Below are 13,005 nucleotides of genomic sequence, written 5' to 3'. Positions count from 1 at the left end.
CTGAAGAAGGTTCTCTTGGAATGTTCTGAAGGTTTCCTTCAGAGATACAGTGATATAAAACAATGATTTTGAAACGTACAGTTCTCATGTTTGTTCAACAAAGTTAAAGCCTTTTGGAAAATCTATTTGTGGTGGTCAGTTTTGATATTGTGGTCATGTTATATGGTATTTGTGTCGCCACAAATTAATCAATGTATGGGAAACACCACAGAACAACCACCTGAGCCCAACTTAAGCCAACTCATCACCTTAACCTTAAGTTGGGGTAGAGTTAAATTAATGCCAAATCTTTACCTTTTGTTTTTTGTGTACACACCCCAGTTTGAGAATCACTGGTTTCTATTGTTCATATGTTAAAACACAGTACCTTGGTGTATGACCTACTGCTCCACTCTGATGCCTCCTGAACAGTGGTCATCTATTTATTTACTTGATTATATTGATATTCAACAGATATAGATCTATTTATCTGGTTATATATTTAATATATTTTGTTCCTTCTTTTTTTCCTTTTTTTCTCATTTTCTTCCTTATTCCCCATTTTTAAATGATTTTATATACACACAAGATATAGAGCTGTGCAACTTATACATTACAATCTTACACCTCACATAATTACATCAGAGTTTAACTTCAATGTTTGTGCTTTTGTTTTGGCTTATTTTTTATTTTTTTGTCAGACTTGCTTTATTACAGCACTGTTTTTTTGTACTGTTTTTCTGTATGTCCTACATTGTCTTGTTCTACAAAAAAATGGTAAATGAAATGATCTTACTAGAAAAACTGCATGAAAAAGTGTAACCTGTTCCATCTGTATAGTCTCAGTCAGCTTTTATGAGTTTTCACACATGCACAGTAAGGCGAATTTAACGTTTCTAACATTTCAGTGTGGATGAGAAAATTTTTGGAAAATGCCTGAAAACGCTTTTGTGGATAGAGAAAATAAAAAAGGCTGTTTTCAATTGTATGCAGATTAATTTAGGTGTAACCTAAGTGTTTACTTGTTTATTTGCTTACCAAATACATTAAATTAACAAATGTAGATAGCAAGCAGAAGCCAAACATGATTACTCACATTTCAAGGTTTGCTTTGTTACTTTTTCATAAGTAGACAAAGTGCTAGAAATCAATGGTTTTAATTTTAGAGGCAGATACTAGGTTTAATGTTACAGAAAAAAATATAACTTTGGTTTAGGCTAATTCCATATTATTGTTACAACTTAAATGCACAATCTCATAATAACAAATGGCCAGTGCTAAAGTAAGATCTTCTCAGCTGTACTTGAAGGCAGCATTAGTATGTGATCTCAACTTCTCTCAAATGTCAAAACATTTCTACACTTGTGTGATATTATTCATAAATATCATTCATTTCTGTAGTGACTTCAGGTTTGAGAATAAAAACCAACCTGTTTGTTCCTCAGTATCTTCATGTTTGACTCTAAATGCTTCTTCAGTCCATATGTTTTTACTCTCCTCTTTAATAAACCCCATGTTTGTTTGTTCCTCAGTATCTTCATGTTTGACTCTGAATGCTTCTTCAGTCCATATGTTTTTACTCTCCTCTTTAATAAACCCCATGTTTGTTTGTTCCTCAGTATCTTCATGTTTGACTCTAAATGCTTCTTCAGTCCATATGTTTTTACTCTCCTCTTTAATAAACCCCATGTTTGTTTGTTCCTCAGTATCTTCATGTTTGACTCTAAATGCTTCTTCAGTCCATATGTTTTTACTCTCCTCTTTAATAAACCCCATGTTTGTTTGTTCCTCAGTATCTTCATGTTTGACTCTGAATGCTTCTTCAATCTTCATGTCTTCATTCTCCTCTTTAATTAACGCCATCTTAACAGTGTGTTACATGGATCTCTGTTGATTCTCCAGGAGTTTTTCTGTGTGTTTGAACACTTTGTCCTGTTTAAGATGAGAATAAATAATAGAAAAAAAAAAATCAATGCAAACTAAATCTCTGGGTGCGTCTCAATCAGCTCCTAGTTCAGTAGTCAGTGCACTAGTAAGACAATCAAGAGAGTTAATAGACTTCAATAGACTCAGTATTATAAATAAATTAATAGACTTATATTGAAGGTATAAAATATATAGGCTATTTTGATCTATATTTGGAATTCAATTATTTATGGTATCTAATATGCTACACTTTAATGAAATCATTCTCGGTTGTGATTCACTCGTTTGTGTTTGTTGTTGTCGTTTGTAATCCGCGTGCCGCTGAATTGAATCACTGAATCATTTCACAAATGATTTGATTCAAATGATTCGGATTCTCAGTTTCTCTCATCACTTCTTATCATCACACGATTGATTCATGATATAGAGAGAGAAATGAGACGCATCTTCTGTGTTATTAAAGGCTAACGTCTTCAGTAGCACTAAATAAAGCATTACATTTATATTACATAGCTTGTAAAAACGCTTTATTGATGCAACAATGTCCATTGGTTTAAAAACTTTAAAAGCACAAACCTTTCTTCAGGTGATTCACAACAGATGAGGAGCGAGGCGCAGATTTATGACGTCACATCATCAGAGCAAAATAAAAGTCCCATTGGTTCACTGCTCTCTAGAATCACAAATATATCATAGAAATGTTGTATATAGAATAGAATTTCGTACCCATATCATGATGCTTTTCTAAAGTTACTTACTTCTTAAATCTATTAATATTACTCTCTATTTTTTATGTACATTTATAACACTTTGTTTTATGTTGATGAACCTTGCCATTAAATTCACATTAAACTAGTTCATGCTGCTGTTTAACTGTTACAAAGAGGGTGTGATGACAAATTTGATCTATCAATCTTTTGACTATTGTAATCAATCTCGTTATTTTGTTTGTTTGTTTATTTATTTATTTATTCTTTTGGAAAGTTACTGAAACACTGTCTGGGTTTTTAGTTTTATTTTGCTATTAGGGCAAATGAGGACACAAAAATATATTTGTGTCAGTTTCTATTTACCACTACAGAAGTTTATTTATAATGAATTATGACTTACATTTCCCCAGAGTATTATTACTTTTTTAAATTGTTATATAATCTGTGCTAAAATATGATTATAATATAAACAAGTAAAATATTAAAATTTCAGTTGTTGGCAGTGCATTTACAAACAAAAGTCATTAATAACAGATCCACACTGAAAATGAACAAATCCTCTGTAAGGATTGGATGGAAATGATAATATGGTCTGTATTTGATCTTTTCTATTTCAGTGGTAATGTTTTTTATTTTTAAATGGTAATTTGGTTTTAAATACATTTTTTCAGTGTAAAGGAATATGGTTAATTCATTATTACCTTTTCAGTTTCGATAAATTGGCAAAAATATACCAACATATTCAGTTCACTCAATATCTTCTTTTATTAACAGTGAAAAGTTTAGGTAATAAATACAAGACACAATAAACTGTTTATTAGAAACTTTAACTAGAAGTACATCTATCAGAAAAAAAAACATATTGTATTAGTGTTACGATTTTAGTGAAGTTAAATGTTTTGAAAACAAAATACCTTTAATACACCTGCAGGAAAATGAAGATCAGGAGACTTGTTTGAGCTGGTGCTGTGTGTCGCTGCGGTCATCCAGACTGACTAAAACACTCAATCACTGGAGTTTTAGACAGATTTCAGGAGGCTGTTCTTACAGATGAAGACAAAGCTCTCAGATCACGAGCTTAAACACAGTATTCAAGGGATGTGAGCAGATCTATACTATACTCTAACTATAACACTCATGATCACAGAGATCAGGGAAAGACATTCACACACAACTCAAGTGTTCATTAGCATTAACAATCACAACAATTAAAGAAATGAGGCAGAAACATCAAGAGTATCACAGACAAAAGATGACAGTCTCATTTTACATTTGTATTCACACACACCTAAAGAAAAAGAGATTAATTTACAATTGAAAATTTCCGCTTAATTTCCTAAGCAATAATTTTATTTCAACCAATATAATTGTGCTTTTTGCAGTAATGATTGTCACACCTATGGACTGTCCTTGTTTTTTTTTTTTTTTTTTTTTTACAATGTGCTCCTTGTTTGTCCTGGTGTTCTCTAATGCCTATATTTGGTTTTCCTGTCACTGTTTCCATTGTGTTGATCAGAAAGATAAATGTCATTTAAATTTTAAATGAATATATTTGGCTTTAGGAGTGTGTGAATATGAATGTGAAATGATGGTAAGTGTCACCTTTTGTCTTTATTGGCTGTTGATGTTTCTGCCTCATTTCTTTAATTGGTGTCTTTGTTTCTGATCAATATCTGAGTTAAATATGAATGCAGAGGCTGAAGGTGAGACTTTCCCTGATCTCTGTGATAATGAGTCTATAGTTCTGCTGATTGGATTAGAGTCGCTGAAAATCTGGACAAATTCTTGTAACTGCTTACAGCCTTTGCATATTTTATCTTCTAATGATGATCCTGAAATCTGAATAAAACTACAGTGACTAAGTGCTTTAGTCAGTCTGGATGACCGCAGCGTCACACAGTACCAGCTCTATCAAGATCTGATAAAGATTCACTCAGTCTCCTGATCTTCTCTTCTGAGTTTACTACAGGACTAACTGGATATTGCAGGTATTTTGCTTTTAATTTCACTATAATCATGTAGATATTGAAGATGTAGCTCATGAGCTCATTAAGATATGGAGTGAACTGAATATGTTGGCATATTTTTGCCAATCAACGAAACTGAAAAGGTAACAATGAATTAACCATATTCCTTTACACTGCAAAAAAAAAAAAAAAAGTATTTAAAACCAAATCATCATAAAAAAACATTACCATTGAAATAGAAAAGATCAAATACAGACCATATTATCTTTCCATCCAATCCTTACAGAAGATTTGTTCATTTTCAGTGTGGATCTCTTATTAATGACTTTTCTTTGTAAATGCATTTCCAAAACTTAAATCTTAATATGTTACTTGTTTATATTATAATCATATTTTATCACAGATTATATACAAATTTAAAAAAGTAATAATACTCTGGGGAAATCTAAGTCATTTTCCTTATAAATAAACTTCTGTAGTGGTAAATAGAAACTGACACATTTGCTTCAATAGCAAAATAAAAAAAAACCCTGACAGTGTTTCAGCAACTTTCCAAAAGGAATAAACAAACAAACACAATAACAAGAGATTGATTACAATAGTCAGAAGAGTGATAGTTCAAATTTGCCAACACACCCTCTTTGTAACAGTTAAACAGCAGCATGAACTAGTTTAATGTGAATTTAATGGCAAGGTATATCAACATAAAACAAAGTGTTATAAATGTACATAAAAATAGAGAATAATATTAATAGATTTACGATGTTAATAACTTTTAAAAAAGCATCATCATATGGGTACGAAATTCTATTCTATAATCAACATTTCTATGATATATTTGTGATTCTAGAGAGCAGTGCACCAATGGGACTTTTATTTTGCTCTGGTGATGTGACGTCATAAAGCTGCGCTGCGCTCCTCATCTGTTGTGAGTCGCCTGAAGAAAAGTTTGTGGATTTAAAGTTTTTAAACCAATGGATATTGCTGCATCAATAAAGCGTTTTTTACAAGCTATGTAAATGCATCATTATTAAATATAACGTTGTAATGCTTTAGAGATACTGAAGACGTTAGCCTTTAGTAACAGAGAATGTGCGTCTCATTTCTCTCTCTATATCGTGAATCAATCGAGTGATGATAAGAAGTGAGAGACTCAGAATCCGAATCATTTGAATCAAATCATTTGTGAAATGATTCAGTGATTCGATTCAGCGGACTACAAACGACAACAACAAACACAAACGAGTGAATCACAACCGAGAATGAGTTCATGAGACATAATGTTTAAGTAATTGAATACCATATCTAAATCAAAAATAGCCTGCCTAAATATGAACCCTCTGGGTAATTCGTATATTTTTTACAAATGTATATATTAGTCTATTAACTCTGACTGTCTTACTAGTGCACTGACTACTGAACTAGGAGCTGATTGAGACTCACCCAGAGATTTAGTTTGCATTGATTTTTCTTTCTATTAATTATTCTGAATGATTTCATGAAAGTGTAATATATTAGATATGATGAACAAATAATTGAATACCAGTTATAAATTAAAAATAGCCTGCCTAAATATAAACCTTTTTGGTAATTTGTATATTTTATAAATTTTATATATAACTCTATTAACTCTCTGACTGTCTTACTTGTGCACTGACTACTGAACTAGTCCCTGGGTGGGCTCGAACCACCAACCTTTCAGTTAACAGCCGAACGCGCTAACCGATTGCGCCAAAGCTAGCCGGGCTGGTCGTGGGCTTCTTCACCGGGTCGGACCCAGTTTTCATCGGCCCCCAAATTACACAGGCGAAACGGAGGCTCTCGCGTTGTGCGAGACTGTCGAGCCCTCCCCGTGGGTAGGGCTTAGAGCAGGCTTAGAGTTTTCTTCTGTCGGTTTTGACCCAATCTGTTTCTGGGAAGCGCAGTTTGACCCAGCAGTGCGGGCCAACAACACGTTCTGTTTTGCCGCGTGAAGGCGGGTCAATGCTTTGGACAGCGTATGGTTGAGATGTGATTTTCCACCAATTTGGGGCACCTTTCTTAAGGAAATCAAGGATGATTTCATGGGAAATGGCAAACTGCTGTAGCGTTTGGCTAACAAGCCAAAGCTACAAAGGATGTACCGGTGCCCCGTCGTCCGAGCAGAATCCACATTCGGCCGTAATCGGAGGTTACTACTAACGTTCAATTGTGTCTCATAGGGAGTTTGACGCAGGGCCTCAGTGGAAAACAGGCCCTCGGCGGCTGAAACAAAAGACGAAGAAGGCATCCACATGCACATGGTTCAGGAGTGTTAAACAAAGAAACCACGCAAGATGACGAGGTGGTCCAGCGGGTAAGGCGGTGGAAGGCTAATACATTGTGCTCGACATGCACTGGAAGCTTTAGCGCCACTGAGAGCCCACCGGACCAGACAGGCCCAACCTGTTTACGATGGGTAACGGTGAGCTGTAATTGCGCTGCAGTTTAATGATACCCGTCTTGAGGACATATTTACAAAACAACAAGCCTTCTGGCTCTGGCGCTCAATCATCAGCAGACACCTTTTCGACGAGAAACAAAACCTAAACGAAACAAGGCTATTTTTTCTCAACAATACTCTAAGCCTCCAGAGAGGCTAGCAAAAATTGCCAAAGCTGACTGTATTTCAAGTCATCCTGGCGGGGTATTGGGTAAAGTTTTCAACCAGCAATGATCGCGCCTCGGATTAACCTCATAGGCTACAATATTGCCTCTGCGAAAGAATGCCGCCGACGGTCGTGACCTTTGCAGGCACCTACGTGGATGTGAACCGACAAGGTGGTAGCAAGCTTTAAACTGCCGCACAAACAGTCTCCTGGCACGGGTTGCTGCACCGTGTTTCTACGGAACAGATTAGAGGTGTGTAAAAGACGGCTCATTCACTATTCCCTCTGTGCTCAAAACAGCCTGCTGAAAGCACAGCAGCAGCAGCTGAAAAGGTCCGCAGCATGGCCTCTCTCAGTCAGCAAGGGGGCGGGGAGGCCGAGTGGTTAAGGCGATGGACTGCTAATCCCATCCTTGTCGTTCGGTTCCTTTAGCACTGGACCTTAATCTAGGTCCTGGGGACCCCATGCTGAACTTTTTGTGTGTCCTCCTTATCTAACACACTCAGTTCAGTTCTTTGAGTTCTCTACTAATGAGCTGATGATCTGAATTGGGAGTGCTAAATAAAAGATGGCACGTAATACGACGAGGTGGCCGAGTGGTTAAGGCGATGGACTGCTAATCCATTGTGCTCTGCACGCGTGGGTTCGAATCCCATCCTCGTCATTCGGTACATTTAGCAGTGATCCTCGGTCCTGGGGACCCCACTCTGCAATTTTTGTGTGTCTTCCCTATCTGACACACTCAGTTCAGTTCACTGAGCGCTCTACTAATGAGCTGGTGGTCTGAATCGGGAGTGTTAAACAAAAGGACCGCGCAAAACGAAAGGTGGTCGAGTGGTTAAGGCGATGCAAGGCTAGCCCGTTGTGCTCGGCACGCCTTGGTTTGTGTGGGTTCGAATCCCATCCTCTTCATTTGATGCTTTAGCACCACTGAGAGCCCACCGGAACAGACAGGCCCAACCTGTTTACGATGGGTAGCGGAGAGCTGTGATTGTGCTGTAGTTTATTGATACCTGCCGCAAAGTCTTGAGAACATATTGACAAAACAACAAGTCTTCTGGCTCCGGCACGCTATGATCGGTGGACACCTCTTTGACGAGGACCAACAACCAGCCACGCCAATAAAAGGAAACAAAACGAAGCAAGACTATCTTTCTCAACAAGCCTCCAGAGAGACTGGCAAAAATTGCCGATGCTGACTGTATTTCAAGTCATCCCGGTGGGGTATTGGGTATTGACTTTGTGGCAACATGGAACTTTTGCATCTACATTAATATTAGTCTGTTTCTTCTTATTCTGAGGTCACCGTAGCCACCAGATCCATTCTGTATTCCGATCTGATGGTCACTACAGTCCCCCGGTTCCAGTCCGTACCAAGAGCAGATGGTGGATCAGCACCTTCAGCCGAATGTCAGCGGATACTATGTCAACTAGATGAGCCCCAGAGACAGATCATCAGTAAAGAAGGCATCCACATGCCACAGCAAACTACTCGAGCTGGTGAAAATGTTCACCAAATGCCCGCCGCTGAATTCTTTTAAAACAAGCCAGCTTATTGAAGGTGCACAAGATAAACGCCCTGAGAAAGCTGTGCCTCGCAACCCTAAGAATGGCATAGGCGTTAGTGGACACCTGACGCGCGTGCAAAACTCCGGCATTTCACACGTCCCTGGGTGGGCTCGAACCACCAACCTTTCGGTTAACAGCCGAACGCGCTAACCGATTGCGCCAAAGCTGGGGAACAATAGTCTGTTAAGGGGGGGAAGAAAAGGAAGAAGGGGGGAAAAGAGAAAAAGAAAGAAAAAAGAGAGAGAAAAAAGGAAAAAATGAGGAGAAAAGAAATGAAAGGGAATTTTATCTCTTTGAACTTCAAAGCAATGTTTATGGAGTGTATATTTACAATAAATTATCTGAAAAAAAAATGTTTTCTCTATTTTCCTGTACATTTATATGGGAGTAAGGATGATCACAAGCTTTCCAGTTCATATTAGTGTTGCCATACATTGAAGTGTTTACTGAATGTTTTATTTATCAGTAATTATCACATAAATGATGTCCAAATGAATGAAATTATTTGAATTAATGAATTTAAATAATATTTTATTAGATTTATATTACTGATTATTGATATCTTATTCAAAGGTTTTGCACTTTAAATATATTTCTGCTGTAGTTATGTTCTAAAACTTATAGTACAAAAAATTGTACATTTATTTATTAAATAATCCCCAAATTTATCAACATTTTTAAAAGGGCCTATAACCGTTAAATGATACTGTAACAAAGACATACAAAAAGAGTTATTTAATCATGACCAAACTTTTATTTTTCAATCAGTCATAGCCAATTATTCATTATTCATTTTTTTTTTTTACATTTTTATTCTTATAGTTATGTTGCATGTGCAGAAAACAGAATAATATCTCTTAATAATACTTTCTATTGTCCATGACTCTTGTGCATTTTTTGCAAGTGCAAAAGAACAGAAAACAGAGCTATACATATAAATAAAACCGTCCAATGTCCATGGCTCTTGTGCATTAACTGCAAGTGAAAAGAACAGAAAGCACAGAACAATACAAATGAATAAAACTTTAAAATATTAATGACTCCTGTGCATGTTTTGAAAGTGCTAAAGAACAGAAAACAAAACTATACTATTAAATAAAACTGTCTTAATGTCCATGGCACTAGTGCATTCATTGCAAGTGCAAAAGAATAGAAAGCAGAAAACAATACACATAAATAAAACTTTATCCCCTTTATTTTTTGGACTCTTATGGATGGCACAGAGCTTGAAATGGTCTCTATCAGGCGACAACAATCTGGCCACTGGGCAAGTGGGGCAGTGGTGGTGAATGTATGCCTCTTCACGCTCTCCACCCCTGGAGTGAACCTGTGTCCAGCCTGCTCTGGTGTCTGGTAGCAAACATCACTCTCTTCTTATCGTAATCCAGCAGGTTCTGCCAACTATATTGCTCACCTAAGCAGAGAGAGCATATAATACATGGCAAATGAGAAAACAAAACAAGTGGTAGTGTTAACATATGACAGGTCAAGAAGAGAAACTGACCTGATGGTTGGTGAGAGCCAGAGATGGCTGATTCCTGAGCTCCACAAGATACTCCACAAGGCTGTCCACTTTGTCCAGCACACCAGCACTATGCAAAGCCTGTGAGAAAAATACAAAAAAAAAATTATTAAATAAACAACATTATGAGTACAGTGAAGTGGGACAAAAAAAAACAAATAAATATAAATATTTTTCTAGATTTTTTTTTTTCAACTTCAGACAAAAAGCTACAGGTCAGCACAAATTATATTTTTTCCCTAGAAATTTAACAATATTACATAAAACATAATTACATACATACATTAAATGAGATATTTACATACCACAGACTCGTCAGGAGATGCTGAGGCACCTGGCGTGAAGGAGGCATCATGCTGGGTGGAGGACAGAGAGAAGCTTGGGTCATCAGTAAGACTCGACTCAGTAATGTCAAGTGTTTGGTCCTCCCTGAAGCCCTCGTCTTCTTCATCCTCACCTTCATCCACATCCTCCAGCATGTTCTCTGTCTCTTCTGAGTCAGGGTCCACTACCAGGGGCTGTCCAGTCTGAGCAAGCAGCTCTCCTATGAAAAAAATAATAATAAATAAAACACACAAATACAGGATCAGTCAAAAGTTTGGACTCATTGCTATTTTTAATGTTTTTGAAAGAAGTGTCTTATGCTCATCAGTCCTGCATTTATTTAATAAAAAATATAAAAAACATGAATAATATTATAAAATGTTAATACAGTTTAAATTTACAGTTACATATTCTTTAAATTTAATTTATTTCTGTCATCAACGCTGAATATATTTAGCAATCATTTTAGAAATCATTAAAAAGTTAAATAAAGAACAGCATTAGAAATATAATAGAAAATCTTCTGTAACAATATACAGTACTGTTCAAAAGTTTTTTTTTTTTAAGAAATTAATGCTGTTCTTTTTAACTTTTTATTCATCAATGAATTCTGCAAAACGTATCACAGTTTTCATTAAAAAATAACAAAATAAATACAAATATGCAGTACAAATTATATTGCTGTTTTTACTATATTTTTGATCAAATAAATGCAGGCTGAATGAGCAAAAGACACTTCTTTCAAAACATTAAACACAGTCACGTGTAAAAATGTTTGACAAATAATGTACACATTCATATTCTACAATAAGATACAGGTAACTTTACCTTCTGATAGAGGTTGTACCACTTCCGCTGCCGTGGTGCTGGTCTGTTGCCTCCAGACGGACAAAACCCCAGAGCTGGCAAAAGTCCTCAACCTGGCCATCCACTCGCCAACACCCATGACCTTGTGGCTCTTTGGCTTAGTGCTCATCTAAATATAATAGGGAAAAAATAGTTAGTAATGTGCATTTTGCAGGTATTGGACAACTACACAAATGTTTTTAATTTTTTTATAATGATACAACAATATATATATTCAAGCTGACTAAATAATGGCACCCATTACAACAATTAAACATTATTTTATTGCTAATAAAGCAAAACAAGGTTACACATTTAATTAAAGGTGTTACACTACAATTATACATATAAGTATTTGAATATGAAATTACTACATGCAGTTACGATAGGGATAAGATTATTGTTTTGTTTGGTTTACAGTTAGTTGCATCCAATTATGCATAATTTACTGTTATTACTATAGTAACTACATATAGCATGTATTAATGACAATGTAAAATAAAGTACATTGTTAGTTAAAAGCTGTGGTTATACATATGATAATCAATCTGAGAAAAAAAAAAACAAAACAAAAAAACAAAGAACATAGTAAGTACACTTTACTTAAACCATGGTTAATTTTTGTAAGGGATGTCTATATAACATTGCATTTTCATTTAAATTATTATTTGTAGCACTTGCATCTGTGTTTATATAAATAGTAATCCATCTGCAAACACAAAACTTGATTACTACATTCACACAGCAAAATCACATTAAATGTTAATTAGAAATGACAATGTCTACAACTAAACATATTTTTTAAATCCAAATCAAACTTTAAATAGAATAGATGTGTTTACTATGCAAAATTACAGGCAAATGGTGTTTTATATGTAAGATTATAGGCAAATCATGGAAACAAAACATGATTACTACACTTTCACTATAGTAAAAGCATGGTAAATGACTTGGTTTTTTTTTCATTCATATTTTTATTTATAGTAAGACTGTGTTTACACTTAAAGAACGAGTAAACTGAGTTTAATAAGTACGATTACAGGCACAATTGTGTTTAATATGTGAGATTATAGGCAAGTAATGAAAAGAAAACATGATTACTACACTTTCACTATAGTAAAGCCATGGTAAATGACGACAAACACAAGCACAACGTTTTTTGTTGTTGCTGTTCATTCAGATTTTCATTTATAGTAAGACTGTGTTCATACAGTTGTAATCGATCAGCCAAAAACACAACATGGTTACTACGCTTTTACTATAGTAAAAACAAGGTAAATTGTCATAAGGGATGACTGCACTTACAGCTGAAACGCGTTTTTCCCCCATTTAAATCGAACTTAAGAACGAGTAAATGGACTTTAGAAAGTTAGATTACATTTAAACAGTGTTTCATTATGGGCAATTCGCGAGTCAAAAGTTTGTGAACGCCAAACACGGATGAACGACGGACGAAAACGTAACGAGTTACCAATTGAGAACATTGTAAACAGAGAGGAAGAAAGTAGAAAACATGTATTACTTACTTTGAAAAG

General features: G+C 35.5%; 2 non-coding genes and 1 pseudogene across 2 annotated transcripts; 1 reads left to right on the top strand and 2 right to left on the bottom strand.

Moving 5' to 3' along the window:
• LOC141322867 (uncharacterized) overlaps positions 1–13,005 on the bottom strand; it is a 677,976-nt pseudogene that overhangs the window by 237,331 nt on the left and 427,640 nt on the right.
• On the bottom strand, positions 7,188–7,328 carry LOC141283924 (U4 spliceosomal RNA). The gene has a single exon (XR_012338296.1). It is a non-coding gene; the product is annotated as a U4 spliceosomal RNA (small nuclear RNA).
• trnas-gcu (transfer RNA serine (anticodon GCU)) lies at positions 7,792–7,873 on the top strand. Its single transcript has one exon. It is a non-coding gene; the product is annotated as a tRNA-Ser (tRNA).

Source organism: Garra rufa, chromosome 1 (genome assembly GCF_049309525.1).
Source record: "Garra rufa chromosome 1, GarRuf1.0, whole genome shotgun sequence".
Taxonomy (NCBI): domain Eukaryota; kingdom Metazoa; phylum Chordata; class Actinopteri; order Cypriniformes; family Cyprinidae; genus Garra; species Garra rufa.
Note: the sequence above shows the minus strand (reverse complement) of the source record. Positions and strands in the feature narration are given on the sequence as shown.